At 55.8% G+C, this 8,557-nt stretch overlaps 1 long non-coding RNA gene across 4 annotated transcripts in view; it reads left to right on the forward strand.

The window, feature by feature from the left end:
* The first annotated feature begins 279 nt into the window (after window positions 1-279).
* LOC309634757 overlaps window positions 280-8,557 on the forward strand; it is a 40,938-nt gene continuing 32,660 nt past the window's right edge. For all 4 annotated transcript variants that reach the window (XR_014248413.1, XR_014248414.1, XR_014248415.1 and 1 more), the window contains exon 1: window positions 280-669. This is a non-coding gene — a long non-coding RNA (uncharacterized lncRNA). The remainder of the gene's footprint in view (window positions 670-8,557) is intronic.

Here is an 8,557-nt window from a genome sequence, read left to right on the forward strand (position 1 = left end):
AGCCTAGTCTGAGGATGGGGGTGGTCATGGGCACGGCCCTGAGAGGATGACGCCTGCGCCAAGGCCTGAGGGGGTGGAGCCGACCAACCAAGAGTCCAGAGCAGCCTTCAGGGCAATTTCCCCTCCAGGGCCAGGTGTGCTGTTCGAGCAGCTCTGAATTCCCGTCTTCAGCCGGAGGCCACCCCCCCACCCCTTAGCTGTTTCTCGCAGGACACGAGGCCGATTCCTGGCAGTGCCTGCCCCTTAGGAGGGAGGCCCGGGGCTGCCTGTCCCTGGGGGTGGGTCTGAGCAGTCCCGTGGGTAAGACGATCGCGTTCCCCGGATGGACGGAACCTAAGACCCAGCAAACACGGTGTGGCATGAACTCGCCTGGGCCAGGCCCCAAGGCTGAGCCGCTGCGCTGGGCGCCTCCTGTGCCTGAGAACGTGCAACGGGCCCCACATAAGCTCCCCTGTGTGTTCTCCCGCCCCGTCGAAGCGGACGAGACCTCGCCTGCGGTTCTTTCAGAGACAAGGCAGGGGTGCCTGTCCTCCAGCACCCGGCTCCTGATGACCTGCGCACAGGGCTGCAGAGCCCGCTCTCCAGCAAGGACCACGGGGCCACCATGGCCCTTTCCGCCTTAGACGGGCTCTGCTGTCAGCCGCCGTTCCCACACCTGACCGAGCCCAGGTATTGTTTCCTTCTCACCGCTGCGTCTCATTGGGCCGAACTCGGTTCAGGCACCTGCGTGTCACCTGCATGTCACTGACTGAAGTCTGGAGGTTGGGGGAGAGGGCAGAACACACACTGGTTTCAGCCATCTTTCCTAGTTAGTGAGAAGTGAAAGATTTAAATTATTCAATTAAATTAATCAATTAGTTGAATTATTTAAACTCCCAAATGTACTCTTCATCTAATTTTAGCAGAACAGACGCTCCATGTTACGAGGACGTCTCTACTTGACGGGGGTGGGCGGGTAGGCCTCCGGGCCCCGCAGCGAGGCTCTGGATGCACCTGCAAAGCTGGTGGTGCTCGGCGGGTGCATTTTGGCCATTGGGATTTGATGGCCAGAACCTGAATCTTTGCTCCGTCTTCGGTCTGTCAGGCTGGTTTCCGTGCAGGGTGCCGAGTAGTGGGAAGTGGTTATGGGCACACTTTGGGGGGGTCCACAGCTCTCGACGGCAGATGGGAGCTGCCCAGCTTCTCCTGCTGCCCCGGGTCCCGCGTTGCCCGCCGGGAGCCCTGTCATCTTCAGGGAACCCGACCTGCTCCTGCTTCCTGATGCCCTGCCGAGCCTGCCCGTGTCTCCCCGTGAACGTGGGAGCTGGGACGGTCCCAACCGCCAGTGCCAAGGCCCAGCTTGGGGCCTCATCGGCCACTTTCTTGGGTGGCTTTGTGGCTGAGGCAGAAGGAATGGATGTGTTTTCTTTCCATCAAGTCTGGCTCGTGGTGTGGACAGTGTGAGGGTCAGAGGAAGGGCAGGAAGGGCAGGAGGGGCACCGAGCCCCGGCCTGTGTGGACGGCAGGAGCGGAGGATCCGGGCTCTGGGGAAGAGCCTCTGTCCGCTGGCCACTCCTGTGCCCCCAGGTTTCCTGGCTTGTCAGTCACTCTTGGCTTCCTGTCTACACTCGATACTCCTCTTGTAGGATACAGTGGGTTATGTGTAGATGCCCTGATGGGCTCAGAGTCGCTTTTCCGCATAAGGATCCCTGAGAACCTTTAACGGTGGCAACGTGATTGTTTGTCTAAGGTCCTTAACTGACAGAAGAGAAGACGGCCATGCATTAATTATTTATGTAAATCGTCAGGTTTAGTTCTCAGCATCCAATAGGAAGTTTCTTTGTTTTACTTTCCCCGTCAAGGGGCCAATTAATCCAGACCCCCCCGAGCACGGAGATCCAGCTGTCATCGGCCCCATTGCTGAAAGGAGTCCTTTCCACCCGCCCAGGCCGCCGTGAATGGGAAATTAATCAGCAGCATCAGAGAGCAAACTCCCACTTGAACGGCTGGGTCCTTTCTTTCCTGACCTCTGATTGTGATTTCACACCTTTCTGTAAAGCAGCTTCAGAGCCTTCACCTATTTAAGGAATTTTTCAATTAACATTTCTTTTCCTTGAGAGAGACCAGAGCCTTTGGTTCTCCACAAAAGGTCGGCTTTACTTTTCCTACAACAAATGTGCTCCGTTCAGTCCGTCAGGCTGCAGGCCTGTTATCTGGCATTGATGGTTTAGGTCAGCAACCCTCCCCTAATCAATAGCTGATCAGGCACAGCAGGGAGGAATTTCTGCTTTAAATCCGCTCCTCTTCAAACTAAGATGGTCTCTTTTGAATAAAAAAATACCTTTGTTGAATTTTAAATCCATCTAATTGGCAGTGTTTAAAAAGAAAAGGAAAGAAAATATATAAGGAAAAGACCACAACAAAAATCTAGTGGGTTCTGAAGCTTCTTTTACTTTTGGTGGAATCTTCTTACGTTTTCTTCAAAATATACTTTTTCTTTGGCCACAGTTTTTTCTTGAATGTTTTATTAACTGATTAAATACTTTAATGGAGTCGCCATCTCGTCAAATAAACCATCATCTGACATCTTTTACAGAGTTTTAAATTTTCTATCAGAGTACATTGAAAGCAAAGGTTTAATAACAATAATATCTAGTCTGGATGAACAAAATTTAGTGGAGAATTCAACTAATTTCACTGAAATTTTTATGTTTGGTGCTAAGGATCTTTGCAGCCAGTCATGTAATCTTTAAACCCCAGTTGGAAGTAGCAGAACAATGAAGGGAAAACGCAACACGGAGACAAATGATCCAGCCGACAGAGGTGGAAGCCGAGGAAAGGGCTGTGACCGTCACAGCAGACGACGGCGTGGACCTTGGGGGCGAGGTGCAGGAGCTGAGCCCACCGAGCTCGGGGAAAGCGAGTCTGGGGTTAAAATGCAGGTTTTTTTTTTGCATTCATGACTTGGTCATTTTTTTTTTTTTAAACCAAAAAGCCAACTTTATTTATGAATAATCTAATGAACAATAAGCTTCCTGCACTCAAAAACTTGATCAATTCTAGTGGCTCTTGTGTATAAGATTACCTCCTGTGTTTGAAGTAAATACATTATACGTTTGCTGTTAGTTGGAAGGGGCCTATTTTTTAAGTCACCTTGGAGTTCACTTACTATGAAGAGAAAACTACTCTGCAAAGAGCCGTCTGTCTTTCTCGTTCTGTTTCTACAGTGCATGTTGCTGTGACACAAGTGTTTTTGTAAAGCTGCTATTTCAGCAGGACACAGTAAAAACGAGGGAAAACGATGCTCCTTGTGACAAAAGAAAATGCACAGAAAACCCAAAGCGGCTGATGAAATAAAGGACTTTAATTCATAAACTTGGCAGTGCTTCTGGAGCCTGACACGACCCCTGGGGTACCTTCCTGCACTGCACTGCGAACGGCCCCAAGTTCATCTCGGTGCAGCCCTGGAAGATGGGTCCCTTGCCTGTCGGGAAACTGAGGCTCAGAGAGGAAGCAGTAGCGAGCACCCCAGCCGGCCTGTCGCTCTCCAGACGTCTGACTGTTGAACATGGTGCCTCCCTTGCACGAAATACCATTATCTGGGGGCTGGGATCTAACACTAAACCCACAGATGGTGTTTTGAACGAAACCAGGGGTTCTCGTGTTCACCTGAAACCTGCATCTCCCGTGTGGCTGCCCCCCACGGTGCCCAGAGGGTCCCGCAAAGGAGGCCCCTCGGAGGTGCCGACAGTCCTGGGTGGGGAGACAGTCAGGACATTTGGGTTGAAGCGACTCCAAGAGGTGGTTGAACACAAGAGCTGACTCGTACATTAGGGAGTCAGATATGTACATCTGGGTCAGAACCCTAAAGAAGTAGTAAATCGGCTGGCTAGATGACGCAATTACTGTGTAGGACGGAGACTACGCCTATATATTAGGGACAGCAGCACAGACCACGGGCGCCTCCAGCCGCCGGTGACATCTCGGAAGCCGGGACCAGTCCTCGGTGCGGTGCGACTCCTTGGGCTGAAGGGCCGGCAGCTGACCTGGCGTTTTTCTTCTCAGACATGTTTTTTTGTGACCGTGGCTTAATAACACCTTTCGGTGCTTCCTTCACGTGAGGATCTAAAGAAAGCCTCTCCCGTGAGCTCACCAGTCTGTCACGCCTGGGCTTACTCTTGGCCGGTAGAGGCAACCAGGGGTTGACCAGATGGCTCCAGCACGGACTCCAGCCTTGACACGGCCTTGCTGGGCAGGGCGTGCCCCTGGCTCCACCTGCCTTTCTGCTGAGATGGGGCCCCCCCCGCCCGACCTCGGTCCCAGGGCGATCTCAGCATCTGTGCGTCCTCACGAGTTCAGCCAGCCTCCCCCTCCAGAGGCAAGGACGCCGCCATCCAGGGTGTCAAGCAAAACTGCTGAGCTCATCTGGCCTCAGCACTTCCTCGGTCTGCACGCTCCCTTTCCAAACCCTACACGCACATCTGGGTGTTTCAGCGTCTAGAAATTAAGAGGCCTCCAGAGGGAAGTGATTCCAAGCAGACAGAGTCACCTGCGCGATCCTCAGAGTCCCCAGAACCAGCCTTCACCACAGGGGCCGGGAGGCCATGTGGGTGGCCATCGGCTCAGGAAGAGCCCCAGCCAGACCCCACTCCTCCGGCTGAGAGCAGGGCGCTGGCTCTGGGGCTGGTGCCGCGGGGTCCCTGTGAGGGAGCAGCCCAGCGGGAAGCAGCTGTGGAGGAGAGGTGGGGCGTCCACTCACCAGGTGCGCTGGCCAGGGGGGTCCGAGTGCCTGGGGACATGCTGGATGGAGGGTTCGTGGCCAGACGTTTGGCCTCGGTCGACATGGAGAGAAAACAGACGAGCAAAGGTGAGCAGGGGAGAGAGGCAGGCAGAGGGGCCGGCGCAGATGAGCTTGGCCTGAGTTGCAGCGTTCGCTGCTTCACATCAAACCTCTCCTCCAGGAAGGAGCTCTGCCCTGGAACCCGGGCACCTCAGAGTGGAGCCCGAGAGCCTCTGGTGGATGGGCTGAGCCAGGAGGCCCCGCTGGCCCACTCCTGACCGTCGCATCTCTGGGTGAGCGGGGACGAGGGCCCACGGCTGGTGTCCTGGGTTCAGACGACCGGGCAGCCCTGGGTCCACCAGATCCTGGGACCCGCGGTTTGCTCAGCATGTCAGAATCAGGTAGTTGGTGCAGCAGGTCTGTGTCTTCCCACAGCATCTGGTTTCTGACCCCTGATGTGTGTGGGGCTGCAAAGCCCCTGGCCAGGTACAGGAATATTCTTTCTTCCTGATTCATCTCAGGCTCTGGCTGTGGGAAAGCTCAGCCAGGCAGCAAAGGCGTGGAGCTGTGAAGCACTCACAGGTCTCTAGACCTAATCACACATAAACGTGGGTTTCTGACCCACAATGAAGCGGCGTGTGACGTGGACCTGACGCGCCATCCGTCTGTCGCTTTGACCTCCCTCATCTCACGTTAACTCCTTGAATATTAGGACTTTGATTTAAAGACCATCGCCAGTGAACTCTGTGCCCTTGTGCTGATTCACCACCCATCTCAGCTCTCATGGCCCCTCGGCCCTGTCCTCAGGGTGGGGCCCGTCTCCATCTCTCCTGCAGGGCTTTCTTGAACCCACCCAATCGACGCAACACTTCGGCGGTGAGAGTGGGCGTGCGAACTGGGGCGACTCGCTGGGGGATGGGCGTCTGTAGGGTTGTAGGGCCAGGTCTGAGCCCCACTGGAGCCAACAGTGAACAGCCGCTCTGGTTACAGACGCGTCCCCAGACGCGGTGGCAGGCCGAGGTCAGGAGAGACCCGGGCCGAGCTCCACAGGCTGGTTCCGCGTCCCCCCGAAGGGAAGAGGCCGGCGTCAGAATTACTCAGGGGGTCTCGTAGCTGCAGGAAAAAATGAAAAGGATTTACACCAACAGTCATAAGTATTCTCCCCTGAAAACTGTGCTCTTGGTGGCGGTTTCTGCTGCCAGACACGCAGGGCTGGACTTGCCTCGGGGAAGGCTCTGTGGTCTCGGCGGCCAGCAGCGTGGATGGGTCCTGGGATCCCAGGACTCGGACACACATGCCCTCCCCCTCTGCTCTCCTGTGAGGTCAGGGCGCTGCCAGCCTCAGACTGGGGAGGAGCCGTGGCTTCCGCAAAGAGGCTGTCCACACACTTCGTCCCGCACGTCCAGATGCCACGCTCCCACTGCCCTGGGGGTTTGCAAACATCCCCACTCCCCCAGCTCAGCTGTGTGATGGCCGGCCGGGCGTTCGCGTCTCTGCTCCTCAGAAACACTCACAACGTCACTCAGAACTCAAGGCTCCGCTGGGAAAACGTGTCTGCGAACTGCGTGTGCAGTTCATCTCTGACGCGCACCATCTTACTGCTGATAAAAGAGTTTTTTGACTCCTCGGCTGATTTGCAGGCCGATCAACAGTGGGGACCCCAGGCAGGCCTGCCTCGGCCCTGCACTAGGATTTCAATTTTGAGGAGGACTTGCCTGAGGCCAGTCTGCGGAAGCCTGTGCGGGACATCAATTAGCCCCGCAGAAGCCGATTTAGTGAGTTGGCTTTTCAGAAGTGCTTCATCTGTGCGCAAAGCCTCCCGTCCACCCCCGGCGGCCCCGAAGCCCACGCGGCAGGTGCAGGGTCCCGTCTGGAGCTGAGATAGGATCTTGGCACCGGGAGCGCCTTGCTTTCCAGAATCCGCAGAGGCACACCCGTGCACACGCTCGCACGGTGCCCAGCACGAAGCCGGGGGACTCCGCACACCCCCAGCCATTGTTCCTGCCGCCGCCAGGGACCACCAGCTACAGGGCTCAAGTTACGTCCTCGTGTGGGGTGACTTCGCGTCAGATGCCACTCACGCCCAAGATCACGTGCCTCCCTGCTGGCTCCTGTGCCCTGGGTGCTTTAGCCACCGGAGCCCGTGAGGGGCCTCCCCCTCTGTCCCCCCGCTGCCCAGAGAAGGGGGCAGGTGCCGGCACATCTCACCTCTCGCCACGGCAACGAGCAGCCCTGCACGGCTTTGCCGCTGCTGCCCTCGGCCTCCGAGAGCTTCCAGAACAGACTGGCAGAAGCGCGAGCAGGGCCCACGTTTCTAAGGAGCCGCAGCCAGGTATTCAGCTCCTGACCAGAACTCGCTGGGCAATGAGCAAGGTCAAGTGGAACTTCTTCTGTGTCTAGTTTCAAACCCTTCCCCGCTGTGAGAGCGCTGACGTGGCACGATGTGAAAGTGCAGAAAACTATTCCCGCGGGTGAGCGGCGTGGCGACTGTGAGAACGCAGCGGCCCTAGTTCCCGTGTCTGCGGCACAGACCCAGCAACTCAAGACGCCACTAAAAGGGGATTTTCCTGCTTTTCTCTTTTTCAGCCCCTCTGGACTAGGAGTCTTGAAAAGCAAACGGTCCTCTTCCTGCAGGATTTCCAGCTCCTCCCTGACTGGGGTAAACGCTTCAGATCTGAGCCTGTTTGTGAGGATTCGAGGCCGTGTCAGGGCCGTTCCGGCTGAGCCTGGTTCCTGCGGCTCCTGTGACTTCTCTGTCCTCAGCCAGGAGGTGAGGGGTCAGAGTGAGCAAACGGCCCGAGAGAACTATGTAAATGTTACACACACACACACAGACACACAACACACGTGTATGCACGTACACACAACACACAGATACATGCATGCACACAACACACGTGTATGCACATGCACACAACAGAGAGATACATGTGTGCACACACACACCGCCATACAACACACAGATACATGTATGTGCATACACGCAGACATACAACACACACAAACACACAGATACATACATACACATACACATACATAGACATGCACACACACATACACACAAGTATATAAATAAACAATTTCCAAAGAATTTACCCAGCAAAGCTCACTGCCCCTGACCAGTCTTTCTTCCGGGTGAGTCATCAGACGCCCAGGGATGCACGTGGCCTCCTCACATCACAGGCGCGAGGGTGGACGCTAAAAGGCCTTCCTAGAGGAGCTCATTACCAGCATCTGGCACTTCGTGTTGTGATGTCACAGCTGTGGCGTGGGCACCAGATGAGAAATGCAAGGACCTGGAGGAGGGGGGTTGCTGCCATTTCCTTCCCTCCTTCAACTGTCGAGGCTCCGTGACCAGACACTTTTATTTGCTTTTATTTTTTTCCTGAAGAAGCATGGCAATGAGTGTTTGCTATGAACTCTGTCTCCGCCTCTTGGGAGGGGTGCATTTTCCCCACACGGAGCGGGTGGCTTCATGACATTTCTCTCTGTCCAGCGTGGCCGGCACGCTGTGCAAACCCCCCTGCGAGGTGGTGGATCAGACAGGCCCGCGTAGGCAGTGGCCAAGGCTGATGTGCTCCAGGTGGGGGCCCCTGGGGGACAGAGGGGCAGGACGGCTCCAAGTCAGAGGTCTCCCTGGGCAGAGGCGAGGGCGAGGGTCAGATAACGGCAGGGCGTGTTCCTGCAGAATGCCGGCCGGCTCGAGCCCTTGTGGTGCACCCATTTCAGAAAAAGCAAACTTTCCCTCAACAGCTTTGTTCTTCCCACTCTTGAGTGTGAGGCGGCTTTGGCCCCTGA

The sequence above is a fragment of the Balaenoptera borealis genome, assembly GCF_965194805.1.
Source record: "Balaenoptera borealis genome assembly, chromosome: 9".
Classification (NCBI taxonomy): Eukaryota; Metazoa; Chordata; class Mammalia; order Artiodactyla; family Balaenopteridae; genus Balaenoptera; species Balaenoptera borealis.